Source organism: Ischnura elegans, chromosome 7 (genome assembly GCF_921293095.1).
Source record: "Ischnura elegans chromosome 7, ioIscEleg1.1, whole genome shotgun sequence".
In the NCBI taxonomy this organism is placed as follows: Eukaryota; Metazoa; Arthropoda; class Insecta; order Odonata; family Coenagrionidae; genus Ischnura; species Ischnura elegans.
The window spans coordinates 116,634,908-116,656,402 of NC_060252.1; the positions used below are offsets into that span (position 1 = coordinate 116,634,908).

Below are 21,495 nucleotides of genomic sequence, written 5' to 3' on the forward strand. Positions count from 1 at the left end.
GTCTTTGTACGCGGGTGCCGAGTCTACGTTTGGGGATGAAAGCAGTCGTAGCACCAAAAGGATAGCACAGTTTTTTTTTACAGAAAGAATTTCTTCTTAAGGAGGTTAAAGACTTGCTGCCATTAGAGATCTGGCCCCTTTCCTGATGGACATAGTATACTGATGTTTAGTCAACTTTGCCTCAATCACTAAGCCTAATGCCTCGTCTGCATTGTAGGGAAGAACTATGTACCTTGGTGTCAGATCTATGGATATAACAAGCTTGCCTTATATTTCTGGCTCTACTGGGGCTTATATGAATTGCCTCATCTACCATATGAGCTGCATCGCTTTGTTTGTTTGCCCGAAGACTTCCGTTCGACGCATAAACCAGCTCTTCAGTTGTTTTTGTGTCGAGCCTTAGACCATTTAAGTAAGTAGACCTGCCATTCGGGTGGAACGCTGTGGCCAACATCGCACGGCGGAGAAGTGAGTGGGATGAGGGAGCGTGACGTCACGGTTGGGACTGCAGACGATATTCCGTATGCGCGCTTGAGATATTTTAACGCTCATACGCTGCAAAGTCGCTGAAAAGTGACGATATTGGGCACGTAAAATGATTATACACTTAATAAATATATTTTTACGATGAACTAAGGCATTTTATAGCCTTGACTCTGCGCAAAAAGCTAAATAAATCAAGATAAACCGAGAAGCGATCGTGTAAAATAAATTGATTAAGAATGTCATATGTAAACATGGGCGTACCCAGCGAGGGGCAGGGGGAGCAGCTGACCCCCTGGAAGCAAAAATCGCAAAAGTGTTTAAGCAAAATCAGTACTCAATTGAAACGAAAGTATTCAACAAATTTTCTTCAAACCATGAACGAAAAATGATATGTATTATTATAAGTTAAGTAACTGAAATAAAACTATTTTTTCAATGAAATAATCTCATAAACTAAAAAAGCGCTGTTATAATGTTCTTATAATGTTGGTTTCATTCATCTTTTCCATGCTAAAATGTCACAACTTGGCTTGCCCCCCCCTCCTAGATCATGGCTTCCCCCCTAGACCATGGCTTTCCTCCCCCTAGACCATGGCTTCCCCCCTAAAAGGAAGGGGTCTGGCAAGTATCACGTAATTTTTTCCACAAAAACCAGTTTATTGCGATCTCGGTAATCTTTAATAAAGATAATTAAAGAAATCATTTTATTTATAAATCCAACACAATTAAGCCTAGATTAACGCATTTACCCTGAAAATACGCATTTTGAAAAATCTTTAGTGAGATTAGAAAGAAGGCGTGGAGCAAAATCGCACGATATCTCACAAAGGGTGAAGGGAGTGATCCATAAAAAGCAAAATTATTTCAGAAATATTACTTATTTACAAGTAGATTAACCTAACGGTGACATTCCTAGAAAATGAATATACAGACTGTCCCAAGGGTCGTGTGTCATTTTTGACTTGTAATTTTAGTAACTTTGCATCGAGCAATATTCATGAAAATTGGCACACTTATGGGGATAGGTCCTAAGTTTTGTTGAGTGTAAGCGAAATTTTACAATTTTGACCTTTTGACCTCACAATGTCCAAACCAAACATTTTAATTTGCCTTATGTGGTTTTAATGTAAAAAAAATCGAGATAGAAAAAGGTCTACATTTCATTGACCAAGATGTCAATTCTTAGGTTTTCGGAACCGAGAAACCCGAAAATAACACTTTCATCTAGGAAAATTCAACCGTTGACCCAGTAAGGTCACCGTCAAGGTCATAAGGGTGGCAAAAAGAATAGCAAATATGATGCATGAAAAATTAAGTCTAGTATAATTTTTTCTTTGGCATATTTCTTATATTTGAGTGATTTTTTTCTTCATTTCTTTTGCGGAAAAGGTCGTGAAATTTTCACACGAATTTGTTTAGTTATATTTCACACATTGAATTGCTTTTCTGATGCACGCACTTCATTTACAGTAGAAAAAACGCGTTCAGTCGCAGCAATTGCTTGTGGTAAGGGCAAAGAATATTCCTTAATTTTAGGGCAATATTGTATGGAATATGCCTTTCAAATGATTAAATATTAATAACCATTTGTACTCTATCACGATTTGTGCAGAAGCCCAAGATTTTACCCTTTTCTAACCAATATATTTTTTTAAATAATGATATGTCATTAAAAAGTTCGTTTTTGGAAATATTATTATATGGAAAATTTTATGCACAATGATCGAATGATTTTAGAACATCATTCCAATTAAGTTCATCTTTTAATGTAATCCAATGAAAATGTTCAATATAATTTAATATAGCGTCCACTCTTCTAAATAATCTTTGCAGTTACTTTAGAAATTTTTAACGTGATTCATGATATCTGCATGATTTATTGCACCCACTTCGAGCTCGCTTAAACTCTTACAGATGGTTAATGGAAGAAAATTACTTTCTGACCGCTTTTGATTCAGATATTTTTAACTTCATTCGCTACTTCGATTACCAAAAATTTTATCACCTTCAATAACTTTAATAGCATTTTGAAAAAGAGGTGATTGATTGTTTTTAAACTCAAGCTAAATTTGAGGAATCTTTTTTAAAACTCTCTTCTACAATTTTAGGACATTAAACCTGATATAGAAAGTAGGAATACATAGAGTGGTATAATTTAAAAATTCTATCTACAGCTGACGAATAAAGAGGTAACTAGTGCGTTTTACAGTAACCAAGTATTTTCTTATACATGCGACTTCCGCAGTTTCACAAAGTTATTTCAGCATTTGAAGACGCACAGTGTAATGTAGAAATAAAAATATATTTTAATGACAATATTTTCCACATCTGCGGGCAACAAAACAGCAGCCGTTTGAACGGCGTTATGTATCATGTGCGCTGCAAAACCGATTTGATAACTTGTGATGTACAGGCGTTAGATATGAAGGAATGACTATGAAAAATAGCATGGAAAGACATCCTACTGCTAATGCTAGTTTATTTCTTCGTCTCCATAAATTGTTTTTACTAAAAATTCCGGATTTTGGAGGAAGATGCAGCAGTATTTAAATATCTATTATGCTCTTGCGTCTCCAAGTGCTTCGAAATATCATACTGCCGTGAAAAATAGAAAATTATCCATTACATTTCACACATTTCACAGAGTCGGTAATCGCTTCTGGATTTTTTATTAAAATGAAATTCACTTCTTAGATCATCTTTGAATCCGCATCCTCTTTTCTTACGTATTGTGACAAGCAGGGTTTGGGAGTTTTTATTTCCTCTCAATACATTCACCTCCTCAAGGAGGAACTCCGAGAGGAAATCTGAGATCCTCCTCCGAGAGGGGAGAATAGGAGAAGGGAGAAAGACGAAAAACTCGCACGCGTTTCTGAAGCCAGAATACTCCCTCCCGATCGAGGAAGAGGACATTTTGTCGTGGAGGAAGAGCTATTTTGAGGATTATTTCAGGTAACCAAATGTTCTCCTCTTGTTAGAGCTATGCTGTGAGGACTCTGAGAGGAAATGAAAAGTGGGTCCCAACCGCCATTAGGGTCCCTCGGCGTGAGAGGTCCGATCCTTTCCTATTGTCCGCGTGGGGATTACCTCGGCCCATTCCGGCTCTCAGTGTCCCACTCAACGAAGGTGCTCATGGTCACTTATTTGTTTATGAGTTAAAATAACTAAAAACGCTCATGTTGCATTTATTGAAAATCAATGCGAGGAATTACATTCTGTTTGTTCTGCTGATTGGTTCCAAATTTTAAACGGAATTCTAGCGTTCATATTAACGGAGTTGATCATCACCTAGAACAATTTTTGGAGACGCTAAGGTTAGATGTTTAATTGTTATTTTTATAACTTACTGGCAAGTTTATAGGAGCGATATTGTAATGGTTTACATCTAAAAATATACGTTACTCTGTTAGCTACATTCTAAGTGTACATTTGCGGTGAAATTCGATAGAATATCCGATTTAACTTCTAAGAAAAAAGCCCTCGTAATGTAATAAAATATGATTCTCTCAGTTCTTTGTCGTGAGCCAAAATTACAGCGACTATTTTTTATAACCTCTTGCCAACCTTTGAATACAAAGATATTACAAACGATTTTCGCTATAAATACTGATTATTGCATATCCTAAAAAATCGTAAATTTAACCCATTTCTTCCCAACGTTGCGTGAACGCAACGCAAACTTTGCGATTTTTTCTCTCCGTATTTGTTATTGATAAGTAGTTAATGTTTTTAGTATAGGTAGTTCAATGCTTTCTTAAATGCTATGAATTTTTTCACGGAAGAAATTTTGTAACTTTTGTTCTTACAATGGCCTTTTCATTTATATGTAAGTTGTTATTTTAGGTTATCTTCAAAGTTTACATATTATGTTAAATCTGAGACACTCGATGATTATAACTCTCTGCAAATACAATGATGCATTTGTATTCTAGGCCATTGCAACAGATTGGGTGAATTTGACTATGTGGTTCTCAAATTATTTAACAATAAAGCAAGTGTTGCGTTAACGCAACGTTGGGAGGACCCCGGTAATCTAGGGAAACGGCGCGCCGCGGCGGTAGTCGTGTAGAGCGTTTCTTTTTGGACTGAAAAATGAAAAGCTTATCAAGAATATGTTACCTTTTTATGGCGAAACTTTAGTTTCAGGCAATTGTACAGTATTTTAGTCCTAAATATACATCTATATAAGTGTTGAAGGGTCTTTACTAGGATGTTTGGCAGGTGGTGAGTTTTTACCGAGTTGTGACTGTTTGATATTTTTGACTTCACGTATCGAGCAAGATTAAATCAGCGTTTACTTGTGCTATAGTGGAAATTTACTGTGACCTAAACAAAGGATGCATAAAAACTTTGCTATACAGTTCTCCAGAAAAATGTCCAGATTTCTGTAGGCGTCTGCAATTCCAAGACATACTGGCATTCTAAGTTAAGAACGATCTGTTTACCACAGTTGACAAGTATGTTAAAAGCAAGTGAGTATGTGAGGGTTAGCAAATAGATCGTAAAGTCGTATTTACGTGGTGTTGTTGACTAGGATTCAAAGGGAAGGTAGTGGGAGGGTAAAATGCATAGTTAGGCTGGGCGGGGATATCCCGGCACCAATGGGTCTCCGTGCACAGCAGGGGTTGGCGAATGAGCAAAATGAATGGAGAGATAAGAGGGATCACATTATCGCATTATTTTCTGAGAAATTCATGCCCACTGGCTGCTGACGATAATGAGCTGGTAAGGCTCCAAATGAGGGTGCAGGTTATTTCGAAAGAAATTTTTTGAGAACTATGAGTGACTATGAATGCATTGGGATACCAAGAAAAATATTTCTTGGTATTTTGACTCAGGTAAAGGGCTTTCTGGGTATTACGGTATATAGAAGGGGCGATGTTCCGTTCCATCTGCTTCTACTGTATCTGTGGTTGTCTGTTGAACAATCGTTCCCTCCAAAGAACCTGAACTCACATATGCAGCCTAAGTTGTTCACTATCGCCAGTGATCATAGTGCGTGAAATTCTCAGAAAAGATTCCAAAAGCGTGGTATTTCTTCCGTTCTGATGTTTAGTGGTTATAACACCTTAGCATAAAATATTACTGGAGTAAGGACGTGTTCCTAATGTGCGTCAAACGATGTTCCGGAAGCGTTTTGTTGAACCTAAAATGTTCTTACGCCTGACTGGTAACAAAAGTTTGGACCAGGGGGATAAGTTTTCTAAGATACGTCCATACTTTGCGAGCTCAACCAAATATTTCTACGGTTTGATCCAATTTCTCATAAATTATCTTTTGACGAGAAGATGATGCCATATTTTGGCGAAAGTGAAGGAGCAATTACTCATTATTAGCAGTCACATGTTTAGTGATTACCAAAAGTGCTATATTCATTTACATACTGATTGGTCCTCTAAAATTCATGAACAATACCAAGTTTAATCTATATTTTGGGTTAATTATATATTTGGGTTACAATAAAAGCAAATTATTTGCAAAATAAAAGAGTTCCGAAATAAAAGCAAAACGGCTCATATTTTATTCATGCACACAAACATTCTTGAATAAATTTTAATACAATGCAAAGAAAGAAAATGTTGTTTTACATCGAAAAAACTGACATATTATGTTTTTTTCACTTTCCGATAATCTTAACGTACAGAGAGCGAAAGAAGAAAGTGTAAGGAAGAGAAAAGAGAAAAGTACAGGTCATAAGTGGTTCTGATTTTTAGTAGTTTTTAGTGTTAGTCATCGGAGAATTTCGCAGTTGTTCACAGCCCTGCGTGTCTATGCCAAAAATTTCTCCAAAAACTATCCCGCATGGCCCAAAAACTGCGCGGAATAATTTATAAGTGCTCTCCAAAAATGTTTCAAATATAGTTAAAGTTACTAGTCATTTTATATTCAAAGTTTTGCCATTTCTATCACTTCTACAGTTAACTCTTTCGCTGCTGTTCAATCTCCGGAAACCTTCTCCTCACATGCGGCGAATATGTTAAAATGCGTTTCGTGGGCCCATGGAGCAGGTACTTCCAGGATGGGTGTGGTGCACACTCCGAAGGGTCGCTAATCCACGGCCCTATCCTGGACGAGCTCAATCACGCAGGACTGTCTCTTCGACCCTACCAGCGGGGGGCCTACCTCCGGAAAAGTGACCACTCTGACTGCGATTTCAAATTCAATCAATCAATCTGATCATCAAAAAATAATTGTTTTCATCGCACTCCCGCCAATCAAGCACGTCTTTGAACCGTGTTTCTACGATGAAAAATAACGATTTTGTTAACTCTTCTAGAGACGTGGCTGCGGACAACCGGAAAAATGGCCATTTTAGCAAAGTTAGTAACAAAATCGTTATTTTTCATCGATGAAACACGGTTCAAAGACGTACTTGATTGCATGATTAGCGGGAGTGCGATGAAAACAATCATTCTTTCATGATCGGGTTGAGTGATTGATTTTCAACTTGCAGTCGGAGAGGTCACTTTTCGGGACGTAGGCTGCCTGCTCGTAGGGTCGAGGAGACGGTCCTGCGTGGGTGAGCTGGTCGCGGATTAGCGACCCTTCGAAGTGCTTCGGCGAAAGAACTGACCGCATGTCTCCACTCTGTCCAGAGCTCTGCCACATGTGCCGTAAATACTTTTTTGTATTGCTCTAGCTCTTTTGGGAGGAAACTCTTTTCGGAGGAAAGCCTTTTCATTCACCTCTTGACATATGCTGGAGGAGAAAAAAGCTCTGAGTTTTTTTATTTCCTCTGAACAGAGTTCTCCTCCCAAGAGTTTCGGAGGTAAGGAGTTGGGAGGAATACCTCCTGAGTTTCCCCCAAGGAGGACTCCCAAACCCTGGTGACAAGAATATAAAAAATTAAATTATGTCGTAAATTGTTTAAAAAAATTTAATTGAAGTATGTACAGTGTAAGTACACACGTACAACATTAGATGAAAATATTTAATAAGTTATTCAATATATTAAATATAATTGATTGTTATAAAGCAAATTTATTTTTAAAATTATTTTAATTCAATCCTCTCTTTCTTTCTAATTATAAATATGTTGATAGGCATTATTTGTTCCCAGAATTTTCCGTAGCGTACGTAAATCGTAGTTGTCACTTGCAAAGCCGGCGCTGGACCTTTTTCCACCATCACAAAATATAAATAACACGAGAGCTGTCTGCTAAGTAAAAAATTATGCATTTATGAAATAACTAAATTACTTACCTAAATAATATGAATGCTGATTTGTTGACATCCCTTTTTAATAGCACTAGCGCGCAGTTCAATTTGCATCGCATAATTGACCGTTTAAAAATTACTATATGCGAAGGCGTTGCCGCGTTACTTCGTGGACGACCGGCAAATTCTTTACACCATGAACCTTTTCCTTTCTAAATTTCCCCCCGTTTACAACTCTTGTGTAATATTTCATGCTTTTATAACGATGTTCTGAATGATGCTAGATCGCTAACGGGATAAGAAAAAAATCTGCGGAAGTTTACCAAGGGCTTTGTCTTCATTTTACTGCCACAATATTTTTTCGTCGCTGCCAATGCCGAAAAATGCCACTGTTCATTAATTGTAAGTCCACCAATCCAACCATGGCTGAGAGAATACTTCTCATACATAACGCAATAAATATTAGTACTTCTAATTGAAAAATCGCGAAGAAAATTGTCAGAATACCGCAGTGATACAGTGAATCCCGATTCGTAGCAATGCGCTACGACGATGAGCGTCCCAACCGTGTCGTCACGCCGCTTTAAAAGTGGGCGGGGAAGGAAGGGAGCCGAGGGGAGATGTTGGCCACACGGCGAGACATGGGTAGGGGTGGGGAATGGCGGGTCTAGTTCTTATATGGTCTAAGTGTCGAGCCTTAGACCATTTAAGTAAGTAGACCTGCCATTCGGGCGGAACGCTGTGGCCAACATCGCACGGCGTGGAAGTGGGTGGGATGAGGGAGCGTGACGTCACGGTTGGGACTGCAGACGATATTCCGTATGCGCGCTTGAGATATTTTAACGCTCATCCGCTGCAAAGTCGCTGAAAAGTGACGATATTGGGCACGCAAAATGATTATTCACTTAATAAATATATTTTTACGATGAACTAAGGCATTTAATAACATTGACTGTGCGCAAAAAGCTAAGTAAATCAAGATAAAGCGAGAAGCGATCGTATTAAATAAATTGATTAAGAATGTCATATGTAAACATGACCGTACCCAGCGAAGGGCAGGGGGAGCAGCTGTCCCCCTAGAAGCAAAAATCGCAAAAGTCCTTAAGCAAAATCAGTACTGAATTAAAACGAAAGTATTCAACAAATTTTCTTCAAACCATGAACGAAAAATGATATGTATTATTATAAGTTAAGTAACTGAAATAAAACTATTTTTTCAATGAAATAATCTCATAAACTAAAAAAGCGCTGTTATAATGTTCTTATAATGTTGGTTTAATTCATCTTTTTCATGCTAAAATGTCACAACTTGGCTTGCCCCCCCTCGTAGATCATGGCTTCCCGCCCTAGACCATGGCTTTCCTCCCCCTAGACCATGGCTTCACCCCCTCTAGGTAAAAAGTAGGGGTTCTGGAATGTATCACGTAATTTTTTCCGCAAAAACCAGTTTATTGCGATCTCGGTAATCTTCAATAAAAATAATTAAACAAATCGTTTTATTTATGAGCCCAAAACAATTAAGCCTAGATTAACGTATTTACACTGAAAATACGAATTTTGAAAAATCCTACGTGAGATTAGAAAGAAGGCGAGGAGTAAAATCCTACGATATCTCATATAGGATGAAGGGAGGGGTCCATAAAAAGGCAAAATTATTTTAGAAATATTACTTATTACTAGTAGATTAACCTAACGGTGACATTCCTAGAAAATGAATATTAAGACTGTCCCAACGGTCGTGTGTCATTTTTAACCCGTAATTTTAGTAACTTTGCATCGAGCAATATTCATGAGAATTGGCACACTTATACGGGGAAAGGTCCTAAGTTTTGTTGAGTTTAAGCAAAATTTTACAATTATGACCTTTTGACCTCACAATGTGGGTCCAAACCAAAAATTTTAATTTGCCTTATGTGGTTTTAATGTACAAAATCGATATTGAAAAATGTCTGAATTTCATTGACCAAAATGTTAATTCTTGGGTTTTCGGACACATGAAACCCGAAAAAAACACTTTCATTTACGAAAATTCAGCCTTTGACCCAGTAAGGTCACCGTCAAGGTCATAAGGGTGGCAAAAAGAATAGCATATACCAACAAAGGTGTCGATCCATGGATTTTATAGGGCACCCAAGTCATTGGTATTGTCCAAATACCCGTATTATTCACTAATTGACCTCCAAAGTTAATACGTAGGTCAAAGGCCATAGAGGTAAACGTCCGGCCATCGTGACACACAGGTTTCGAACCATATGTTTTGAAGGGTGCCAAAGTCGATTTTTCAGTTAATAGATCCGTGTTGTTGATTTTTTGACCACCGAGGTCTCAATGGGGGTCAAAGGTCATAGAGTTAAATGTCTGGCCATCATGACAACCAACGTGTCAAACCATAGGTTTTGAACGGTGCCAAAGTCGGTTACGCAGTTCATTCTTCGTACAACAATTTACTTTGACCTCCGAAAGTCATATTGGGGGTCAAAGTCGTAGAGATTTTAGTCGACCGCTTTGACTTTCTGACCACTTTTGATTAAGATATTTTAAACTTCATTCGCTACTTCGATTACCAAAATTTTATCACCCTCAATAACTTCAATAGCATTTTAAAAAAAGGTGATTGATTGTTTTTAAACTCTAGCTAAATTTGAGGATTCTTTTTCAAAACTCTCCTCTACAATTCTAGGACATTAAACCTGATATAGAAAGTAGGAATTCATGGTGTGGTATAATTTAAAAATTCTATCTACTGCTGACGAAAGAGATAACTAGCGCGTTTTACAGTAACCAAGTATTTTCTTATACATGCGACTTCCGCAGTTTCACAAAATTCTTTCAGCATTTGAAGACGCACAGTGTAATGTAGAAATAGAAATATATTTTAATGAAAATATTTTCCTCACCTGCGGGCAACAAAACAGCAGCTTTTTGAACGGCGTTGTTTATCATGTGCGCAGCAAAACCGTTTTGATAACTTGTGATGTACAGGCCTTAGATCTGAAGGAATGACTCTGAAAAATGGCATGGAAAGACATCCTTCTGCTGATGCAAGTTTCTTTTCTTCGTTTTTATTATAAATTTCTGTATTTTGGAGGAAGATGCAGAAGTATTTAAATATCTTTTATGCTCTTGCGTCTCCAAGTGCTTTGAAATATCATTCCTACTGCCGTGAAAAATAGAAAACTACCCGTACATTTCACACATTAGACAAAGTAATCGCTCCTGGATTTTTTTAATGAAATGTGATTCACTTCTTAAATGATCTTTGAATTTGCATCCTCTTTTGTTACGCATTATGACAAAAATCTAAAAAATAAATTATGTCATAAAGAGTTTTAAAAAATACATGCGTACAAAATTACAAGAATTTATTTATTAAGTTATTCAATGAATATATATAATTGATTTTTTAAAGCAAATTTATCTCTAAAATTATTTTAATCCAATCCTCTCTTTCTTTCTAATTATAAATATGTTAATAGGTATTATTTATTCCCAGAATTTTCCGTAGCGTATGTAAATCGTGGGTGTCACTTGCAATGCCGGCGCTAGACCTTTTTCCACCATCACAAAATATAAATAACACGAGAGCTGTCTGCTAAGTAAAAAATTATGCATTTATGAAATAACTAAATTACTTACCTAAATAATATGAATTCTGACTTGTTGACATCCCTTTTTAGTAGCGCTAGCGCGCAGTTCAATTTGCATCGCATAATTGACCGTTTAATAATTACTATATGCGAAGGCGTTGCCGCGTTACTTCGTGGACGACCGGCAAATTCTTTACACCATGACCCTTTTCTTATATAAAATTCCACCCGTTTACAATTTTTGTGCAAGATTTCATGTTTTTATAACGATGTTCCGAATGATGCTAGATCGCTAACGAGATAAGAAAAAAATCTGCGGAAGTTTACAAAAGGCTTTGTCTTCATTTTACTGCCACAATATTTTTTCGTCGCTGCCAATGCCGAAAAATGCCACTGTTCATTAATTGTAAGTTCACCAATCCAACCATGGCTGAGAGAATACTTCTTGTACATAACGCAATAAATATTAGTACTTCTAATTGAAAAATCGCGAAGAAAATTGTCAGAATACCGCAGTGATACAGTGAATCCCGATTCGTAGCAATGCGCTACGACGATGAGCGTCCCAACCGTGACGTCACGTCGCTTTAAAAGTGGGTGGGGAAGGAAGGGAGCGGAGGGGAGATGTTGGCCACACGGCGAGATATGGGTAGGGGTGGGGAATGGCGGGTCTAGTTCTTATATGGTCTAAGTGTCGAGCAATTCCGTGGTTCTCCTCCGCTTTGATCGCTCGCACAACGTTTGAAAATTCTTACACGGACGACTGAATGGACTACACACCTAAATAAAATCAATCATTTGATAGGTAATACTCTCATTTACGTAAATGCTATAATATATGCCATCGATAACATTGAACTTACCCGAGGTAGAGGGTTGAGAAGTTTCCGAGCTCGTTATCTGGGGCTTGATTTTTTCCCGCCAAAAAAATCAATATCTGAATTAACCCACATATTTTTGTTCTGCAAAAACACGTTTATTGTTCTACGGCTCTTTTACCATCTCAGTGTCGCCCGAGTAATGAAAGAAAACAGCCAGTTTTGAATTCTTAGCTTCCTGTCATCTTTCACGTTCGACCTTCCTTGTGGCCTTAGAATACGACACAAAAATGATATGATACGCCAACTATGGGTTAATGAATCACCTTAGTATGTTGCACCTCGGAATTAAATCACTTTCACCTACCTTAAAATGTACTCATATAGATGCTTGTAACGAACGCTGTCCTTCTCGGCCCACTTCTCTCGTAAATTGAAAAAAATATTCCTTCACGAGTGCCATATCCGAAGACTGGTTCATAGAAAATAAGTATTCAATTTTCACTGAACAATTAGAGGAATCTTAACAATAGCTGGAGTTGTCGCACACTGGAAGAAGCCTAGTGGCAGCCGAATTGTTAGTTTAAGCCGTGTCAAATGGGCTATATTGTTCCTGATATGGTCACTGAATCATGTAGTGTTTAGGCATGGATAAAATTGGTGCTGATAATGCTAATAAATGAACCAATTGCGTCTGATAGAGAGACTCAAAACGGAGGATTTTATCAGCGAAAGCGACTTGCCGAGAGATAGCGCGCCATGGCGTTAGGATAGCCAGGCGTCTCTGTAACACATTTCGGCTTATAAATTTAAAAAAGGCAACTAAAGGTAGATAATTCTTTCTAAATTGCTTCAAGGATAGTGTTTTCTTTGCATCCTATTACATGAGAACACAGTGGTAGAGCGTGGTTTTTTTTATATCTCTAACTGTGCATAATTAAAAAAAATATTTGCATATGATATTATAGCGCGCTATCCTGACACCCCGGACGCTTTCATAACATTAATAATTAGGTTTATGGATCATAAAAAAGGTGAGTTTGCTGAAATAAACTCAAAAGAAAACAAAAAAATGGCAATTGGTTATGGTATTTATCAAGTTAAAAAGCCGTCAAAAATTTGAGAAATTACACTCAAACAACTTTCGCTAAAAATCACTCCTGTAATTCGAAAAATGGGCAGTAAAGGAAGATATAAAGATCTATTTACAATGGAATGATGTTTTAGCTTCACATATTTAGCATTTTTGGATGGTTTGAACGCAATCGAAAAATCGACTTTTGTCCGCCGAAAAGGGCATCTCAGACCACTGTGCGGCGTATCGCTCGTTTAACTCAAGTGATGTCCCCTTAAAAGTATTCTATAAAATAGCTTAATACTCTAAATTAAAATGCGTATAGATGAGTATTTGCGACGCAAAATCCCACAATGACAAGTTATGCGAGTTACTGAATTGAACTTGTATGTTACCTAGGCATAGCCCAGACCTGGTGAACGTAGGTAGAGATGGGGCGGTTCCCCAAAACCTTGGTTGAGAGGTAGACAATTTATATTTATATTTTTATTAATAGAGCGCCAGGTGCATGCATTAGATGCACCACCAAGGAAGATAAGTCACCACCTTTTATGACGAGATGAAGTATAACAGATACAAGTTTTATTTTCACCAGGATTTAATATAAATTCACCAACATTCTGGGAATAGTAAGGAGTTTCCCCAATTCACAATTATGCCTCCAATCATGAAGTTTCCTCAAAGTTAAAACACGCTCACTCAGGTCACACTCCGCGAAAACATTTACTCTTCATCTTACCACACTTTGTAAGATAAAATAAAACAAAACAAAAATATAACTCCTGTCATTTCAAAATAAATATTCTGCTGCTTTCACCCATAAACTTGGGAGAGGAAGACAAAATCCACTCTGCAGCCATATGGCGATGTACGCCATCGAGAGAAAAACAGCTGGCTGCACTAAAATGGGACCCGATGCGGGCGAAGTGGGAGGCATGGCGGAGAGGACTGCGTCGGAGCGTGTCTGTTCAAACCAAGGGGGCGACAAACCCCTAAGGATAATGTGTATAGGTTTTGATACATCAGTGCCATCTATGCCAGTGGTCCAAGGCTGCCGCGAAGTTTGAATGCCCATCTCAGCGCGTTTCAAACTTTTTTTACGCGTCACGATAGGGCATGCTGTTCAGGTTTAATAATGCTACTGCAATTGCGAGAAACTTAAAAGAAATGAATGTAGGAAAATCATCCCGATGAACTTCCCCAGGTTACTTAACTAGTAACCATAATATAAGATTAATGTACAAGGTCAACTGACGATCTGGTGGTTGGTAAGAATAATGATCATGGAAACTTAGTTCAGTGGACGTTGGTATTTATTGATACAATAACTGGTAAAAGAAATACAACAATAACAATTTAAATATGGCATTCTATAGATGAAATCTGTGGAAGTTAACAATTTTACAAGCACATGAGATTCACAAGCAACAAATATCAATGACAGCAGTACGTTGCAATGAGATATGAGCAGTCTTTGCGTAATAGGAGTAAGATTCCATTACTTAAGTAAACACACGATAGTTATAGACAATGAGGGTGACCCAATTTTCTTTGAGGTAGATGTATCTCGCAATAGCTCTGGTACAGGGAATATAATGCTAATTCTGAAACCATAGACCATAACAACACTTCACTAGAAATAAGTATGCAAGTTTGGATATCATTTCATGGAAGATAATTATTTAATTATGAAAGGACATTATTTCGTATAAAGTTGTTCATGATGAGTACCCATTAAGATATACAACATATCTTGGCAGAGTAGTCTTAAAATGAAAGGTTCTTATAAGTTAATAACCATCACTTATACGAAAGAAAGCATTCCAAATGTGGAAAACGAGAAAAGCGAAGAATATTTTACAACAATGTAGTATATAGGTTCTTACTTCAAAATAAAAGACATTAAAGTTTTAAGAAATGTAAATATCGTAGAACACTTAATGAATAATGCTCAATTAATGACAATTAAACAGTTGGAAGGACAGAGTTGAAATAGCAAATTACATACATAACCAACAAAATGGTAAGGTTAAACAAACCAAAGCGAAGCAGTAGCGATAAATGAGTAGTTTGAACACTACAAGTACTGCAAGTACAATGAAAAATACATTGAAATATAAGGAATACAAGACACCATGAAATTTTGAAAACATGAGAAAAAGTTAGCTAATCACAGGTTGAAATCAAAATGGAATAATGGAGGAAACAGAATTACTCACATTTTCATCTCCAAATACATTTCATACCCACGCAATTTAGCAATAGTCAAGATCATTGAGTCTCGTAGCCTTCTTCAAGCAACTTCCAAAATCGTAAGGGACAATGTCAGCAATAAAAAGTCTGCAGTTAACACTAATATCTATCAATAAGCCTCAATACCACCTTTGTTTACAACGAGATTCAATATGGCAGCCCCCAGTTTATTACTGCCCAGCAGACTGCCCAGAAAAACAGGCTACACCAGCGCCTCTATGTTGGATAGGCCGTTGGACCACTGGGGCTCCAGAAAATCAAAACTAGAGGTTTTCTAAACGATATATTACAGTTCTGTCGCCCCCTTGGTTGTTCAGACTGCGCACGTCGCCGGGTTGGGAGGGCTCCCGGGAGGGGAGGCGAGGAGGGGGAGTAGGGGGTCAGAGGTCTGCGGGACGCCAGAGCCTGTTTTTTCGGACGCAAGTCGGATCGCGAAGAGTCCCTGTAACTAAAATTTTCCCTCAGCTGGTGGGCATGCACAGAAATCGCGGCGGAGACCGTGACAGATTTCTTAACACTGGAATGGTCAGGGTAATGGTTACCTGGATGCAGTGATACAATGGTAATTTTTGTTCGAACCCGCAATACTTCATCTGCAACTACATCTACATAATACCCCTTAAGCCGCCTAAAAGGCGTGTGGCAGGGGGTGTTAGGACACCAGTTTTTTACAGCTGCAAAAAATGAAGAACTCTAAAGAAGTTTGGACTAGCGTTTATTAAAGTCCTTCATGGTTCGGGGGAAACTCGAATTACCATATCTATCCGTTCAGCAAAACATTTCGCTTAATTTATCGCTTCTGTCGCACCTGGAAATATAGTGTGGCTCTAATATTATGTTCCCCATGTCGCCCTTAAAGATATCCATTCGCAATTGTTCAAGCTATCTAAGGCTATCGCGCAGCCTCCGAGTCTCCAGCGGCTCCCAGCCTCATTCGCATAAAATTTGGGTAACACTGTCTGTACGCCCCTTACAGTTTTTGACGATACGTACAGTCTTCCTTTGTATTTTATTCAGTTCGCGGATTAAGTCTTTCTGCATCCTGATTCAATCCATTCTGATCCCATACGCTCGCTGCATATTCAAGATGCAGTCGGACGAGTACGAAATCGCAACTTTCTTTTGCTTTTTCATGCGAAAATATTCCCACAATACGCTTGACGAATCCTAATTTCTTCAGGGCTATGCCGCAAATATTCTTTTTATGCGTTCCCCATGTGAGGTTCGAGGTTATCGTAACTCTCAGGTATTTCACTTCGTCTGTTGCCTTTATTTTAATACCATCCACTGCATAAACATGGTTAGAGTTGGGAAAATTCCGGAAGAAATGTACCACCATGCATTTGCTCATATTAAGTTCCAATCCCCACTCCGGGCTCCATAATTGAACGTAGTTTAGGTCAGATAATAGAATTTCATTGTCAGAGTGATCACTAATTTCGCGATAAATGACCGCGTCGTCAGCAAATAAACGTATTTTAAATCTAATACGGGAACGAGATCATTAATGTATGTAATGAACAACAGGGGCCCTTTTACGCTTTCTCGTGGAACATCAAATGTAACATATACAACGTCAGAGGTAATACCGTCAAGAACTACTTCTTTTTACGATCACTGAGAAAGTATCCTATCCAGTTTAAAACTGTTTCGTTTAATCCGAATGGCTGTAATTTGTATGAAAGTTTATGTGAGGTACAGTCTCGAGAGCTTTCTTAAAATATAGAAAAAAACGTCGCCAGATTTTATAACGTCGCGAAGGAAGAACGCTATCTGTGGTTCGCATGATCTACCTTTTGGAATTCGTGCTGACAGTCATGGAGGAAGTTACGTTTGTCTAAGAAAGTCATCATATTGCAACATCAAAATGGCAAGACGTAAAGCAATGCAGTGATTTCTTGATAAAAAGCTCGCGTTACCATTACAAGTGAAATAGAAACGCCTCACCTGTCATTTTAACGGGCGTTGGTCTTTTAACACATTCAAGCCGGCGGACGCGAATACGCGTCCGGAGTGTTTTGCCAGGAAGCCTATGGACGCGCATTCGCGTCCCGTAACGATTCCGTTTCGTCGCCTTCCCCTACAATAGGGTTTTATTGTGTTCATTCTCTTCCGACGCCAGTTCCATAGTACCACTTGTGCCTTCGTGTTGGTGAGAATAGTTTTCGAAAATTACATTTTATTCCGTTCCTTCAAGGCATATTATGGTGAGCACTATTTGTAGCTTTTTTTTTCAATTTGCCATTACCAATTCGTGACATTACCGTTTTATTTTATATTACATTACGTCCCTGTTCTCTTTATTCTAGTGAGCACAGTATCTAACTTCTTTTCAATTTATCGTGACATTACAATTTTATTTTATATTGTATTTCGTCCATGTTGTCAATTTCTTACTAAAGGCATTTAACCCTCGAGCGGGCATGCCTGATATTTTTACACGACCGGGAGCGTGGCGTACTCTGTCCACGATGTATGCATTTATACGATAATACTTGATTTTTGTTGAAATTTATCTTTATTTGTAGAAATTAGTTCAAGCTCGTGCATTTATAGGTAATAAAAATTTAAAGGCACACTGTTGATACGAGGCTGGTTGTGCGGCGTAATGTATACGCCCCGGGGGTCGGGTTTCCTTGCCAATCTAAAAACAATTGCTGCAATACTTTTTGCTTTAAAAACTCGCGCTTTTGACAGAAAAAATGACATTGTAAGAATAAGCGAGGCCATTCAAGAATAGCAAAGGATGATATACACGGTCGCGCAGCATACTTTGTACGTCTTGACGTTGACGTAGTTCCTCTTGCCGATCTATATTTAAATTAGCTTCATTACCTAGACCTTTGAAAACTCGCACTATCGACAGTCAAAACTACATTGTAAGAATACACGAGGCCATTCCAGACAAGAATGTACGCACAATACTGAAATCCTTGGTTTTCGAAGATTGGCGCGCTTTATACGCCAACGTGCCCTCTCGAGGATATTGTAGAGGACGAGGAGGTAATCAGAAATATTGATCGATCCGACGAAGACTCGGATGATGAAGAGCAAGTAAATACCCTAAGTGAGGGAGATAAGGGTATTTTTTGGTTCTTGGAGCCTTTCCACCGCGATAAGGTTGTAGCCCAAGGGAAAGGAATCTTTCCATTAAGGCAATAAAAATATAGGAAAAAACTTTATTGTCCTTTTCAATCTTTTTCGCCTTTTTGCTAATTTAACGTACGCAATATGCATTCTGCAATTTAGAAAACGGAAACAAGAATGTGAATATTATTACTATATCATAATTTTCTCTTGATACAGGTGGCTAAATATTCATAGTGACTACAATCAAGATATCTTCAACGAGGGTACTAAAAAAAGATTTGCCTCTAGACCGCGAGCGGTAAGTATTATCAGTGCTTTACGCATCTAAATTGAGAATACACCAAATCATAACCAAAGATCACCAAATCTCGTGTTCTACCTCATAAATATCTAAGTCTTAGACAGAGTCAAAACTATTATGCTGCATGTGGGTAGAATAGGAACTTGTATGTTAATGTTTTAAAGAAGAATTGATACTTGTAAACACTGCCTGAAAATGATATTTGATACCTGTAAAAAATCCTGCCGGAAGACTGTATTCTGTGTTAACTAACTTTCACTATTATTAAAATATTCTACCGATTTATGTAGGTTTCCATGGAGTGATTAAGAAGGAATCATGGATCCTCCCCGTACATCATGCGCATCCCTCTTCATGCACAATAAGACCAACTACCTTTCATTCTATCCAAAAATCCTAATATCCTTCCCCTTCGTTTAGCACTAGCGGGTAATACGCTCGCAGCCACTATGGTTCAGAGAGCTGGCACGGGAGGGGACGTCATTTCACACTGATCATACGCTCGCGTCTTCAGCACTAGCGGCTGATACGCTCGCAGCAAGCTCGCGTCTTTACCACTAGCGGGTAATACGCTCGCAGCCACAATGGTCCAGAAAGCTAGCACGGGAGGGGACGTCATTTCACACTGACCATACGCTCGCGTCTTCAGCACTAGCGGCTGATACGCTCGCAGCAAGCTCGCGTCTTTACCACTAGCGGGTAATACGCTCGCAGCCACAATGGTCCAGAAAGCTAGCACGGGAGGGGACGTCATTTCACACTGACCATACGCTCGCGTCTTCAGCAGTAGCGGCTGATACGCTCGCAGCAAGCTCGCGTCTTTACCACTAGCGGGTAATACGCTCGCAGCCACAATGGTCCAGAAAGCTAGCACGGGAGGGGACGTCATTTCACACTGACCACACGCTCGCGTCTTCAGCACTAGCGGCTGATACGCTCGCAGCAAGCTCGCGTCTTTACCACTAGCGGGTAATACGCTCGCAGCCACAATGGTCCAGAAAGCTAGCACGGGAGGGGACGTCATTTCACACTGACCATACGCTCGCGTCTTCAGCACTAGCGGCTGATACGCTCGCAGCAAGTTCGCGTCTTTACCACTAGCGGGTAATACGCTCGCAGCCACAATGGTCCAGAAAGCTAGCACGGGAGGGGACGTCATTTCACACTGACCACACGCTCGCGTCTTCAGCACTAGCGGCTGATACGCTCGCAGCAAGCTCGCGTCTATACCACTAGCTGGTAATACGCTCGCAGCCACAATGGTCCAGAAAGCAAGCACGGGAGGGGACGTCATTTCACACTGACCATACGCTCGCGTCTTCAGCACTAGCGGCTGATACGCTCGCAGCAAGCTCGCGTCTTTACCACTAGCGGGTAATACGCTCGCAGCCACAATGGTCCAGAAAGGTAGCACGGGAGGGGACGTCATTTCACACTGACCATACGCTCGCGTCTTCAGCACTAGCGGCTGATACGCTCGCAGCAAGCTCGCGTCTTTACCACTAGCGGGTAATACGCTCGAAGCCACAATGGTCCAGAAAGCTAGCACGGGAGGGGACGTCATTTCACACTGACCATACGCTCGCGTCTTCAGCACTAGCGGCCAATACGCTCGCAGCAAGCTCGCGTCTTTACCACTAGCGGGTAATACGCTCGCAGCCACAATGGTCCAGAAAGCTAGCACGGGAGGGGACGTCATTTCACACTGACCATACGCTCGCGTCTTCAGCACTAGCGGCTGATACGCTCGCAGCAAGCTCGCGTCTTTACCACTAGCGGGTAATACGCTCGCAGCCACAATGGTCCAGAAAGCTAGCAGGGGAGGGGACGTCATTTCACACTGATCACACGCTCGCGTCTTCAGCACTAGCGGCTGATACGCTCGCAGCAAGCTCGCGTCTTTACCACTAGCGGGTAATACGCTCGCAGCCACAATGGTCCAGAAAGCTAGCACGTGAGGGGACGTTATTTCACACTGACCACACGCTCGCGTCTTCAGCACTAGCGGCTGATACGCTCGCAGCAAGCTCGCGTCTTTACCACTAGCGGGTAATACGCTCGCAGCCACAATATTCCAGAAAGCTAGCACGGGAGGGGACGTCATTTTACACTGACCACACGCTCGCGTCTTCAGCACTAGCGGCTGATACGCTCGCAGCAAGCTCGCGTCTTTACCACTAGCGGGTAATACGCTCGCAGCCACAATGGTCCAGAAAGCTAGCACGGGAGGGGACGTCATTTCACACTGACCATACGCTCGCGTCTTCAGCACTAGCGGCTGATACGCTCGCAGCAAGCTCGCGTCTTTACCACTAGCGGGTAATACGCTCGCAGCCACAATGGTCCAGAAAGCTAGCACGGGAGGGGACGTCTTTTCACACTGACCATACGCTCGCGTCTTCAGCACTAGCGGCTAATACGCTCGCAGCAAGCTCGCGTCTTTACCACTAGCGGGTAATACGCTCGCAGCCACAATGAGCTAGAAAAGTAGCACGGGAGGGGACGTCATTTCACACTGATCATACGCTCGCGTCTTCAGCACTAGCGGCTGATACGCTCGCAGCAAGCTCGCGTCTTTACCACTAGCGGGTAATACGCTCGCAGCCACAATGGTCCAGAAAGCTAGCACGGGAGGGGACGTCATTTCACACTGACCATACGCACGCGTCTTCAGCACTAGCGGCTGATACGCTCGCAGCAAGCTCGCGTCTTTACCACTAGCGGGTA

At 40.0% G+C, this 21,495-nt stretch overlaps 1 protein-coding gene across 2 annotated transcripts in view; it reads left to right on the plus strand.

Annotated features, from left to right (window-relative positions):
• The window catches only part of LOC124161954 (deoxyuridine 5'-triphosphate nucleotidohydrolase-like), an 86,020-nt gene extending 66,779 nt beyond the window's left edge, over nucleotides 1–19,241 (plus strand). For both annotated transcript variants that reach the window (XR_006865453.1, XR_006865454.1), the window contains 2 exons: nucleotides 18,684–18,765; nucleotides 19,059–19,241. The gene's annotated coding sequence lies outside the window, so the exon portion shown is untranslated. The remainder of the gene's footprint in view (nucleotides 1–18,683; nucleotides 18,766–19,058) is intronic.
• The last annotated feature ends 2,254 nt before the right edge of the window (nucleotides 19,242–21,495 follow it).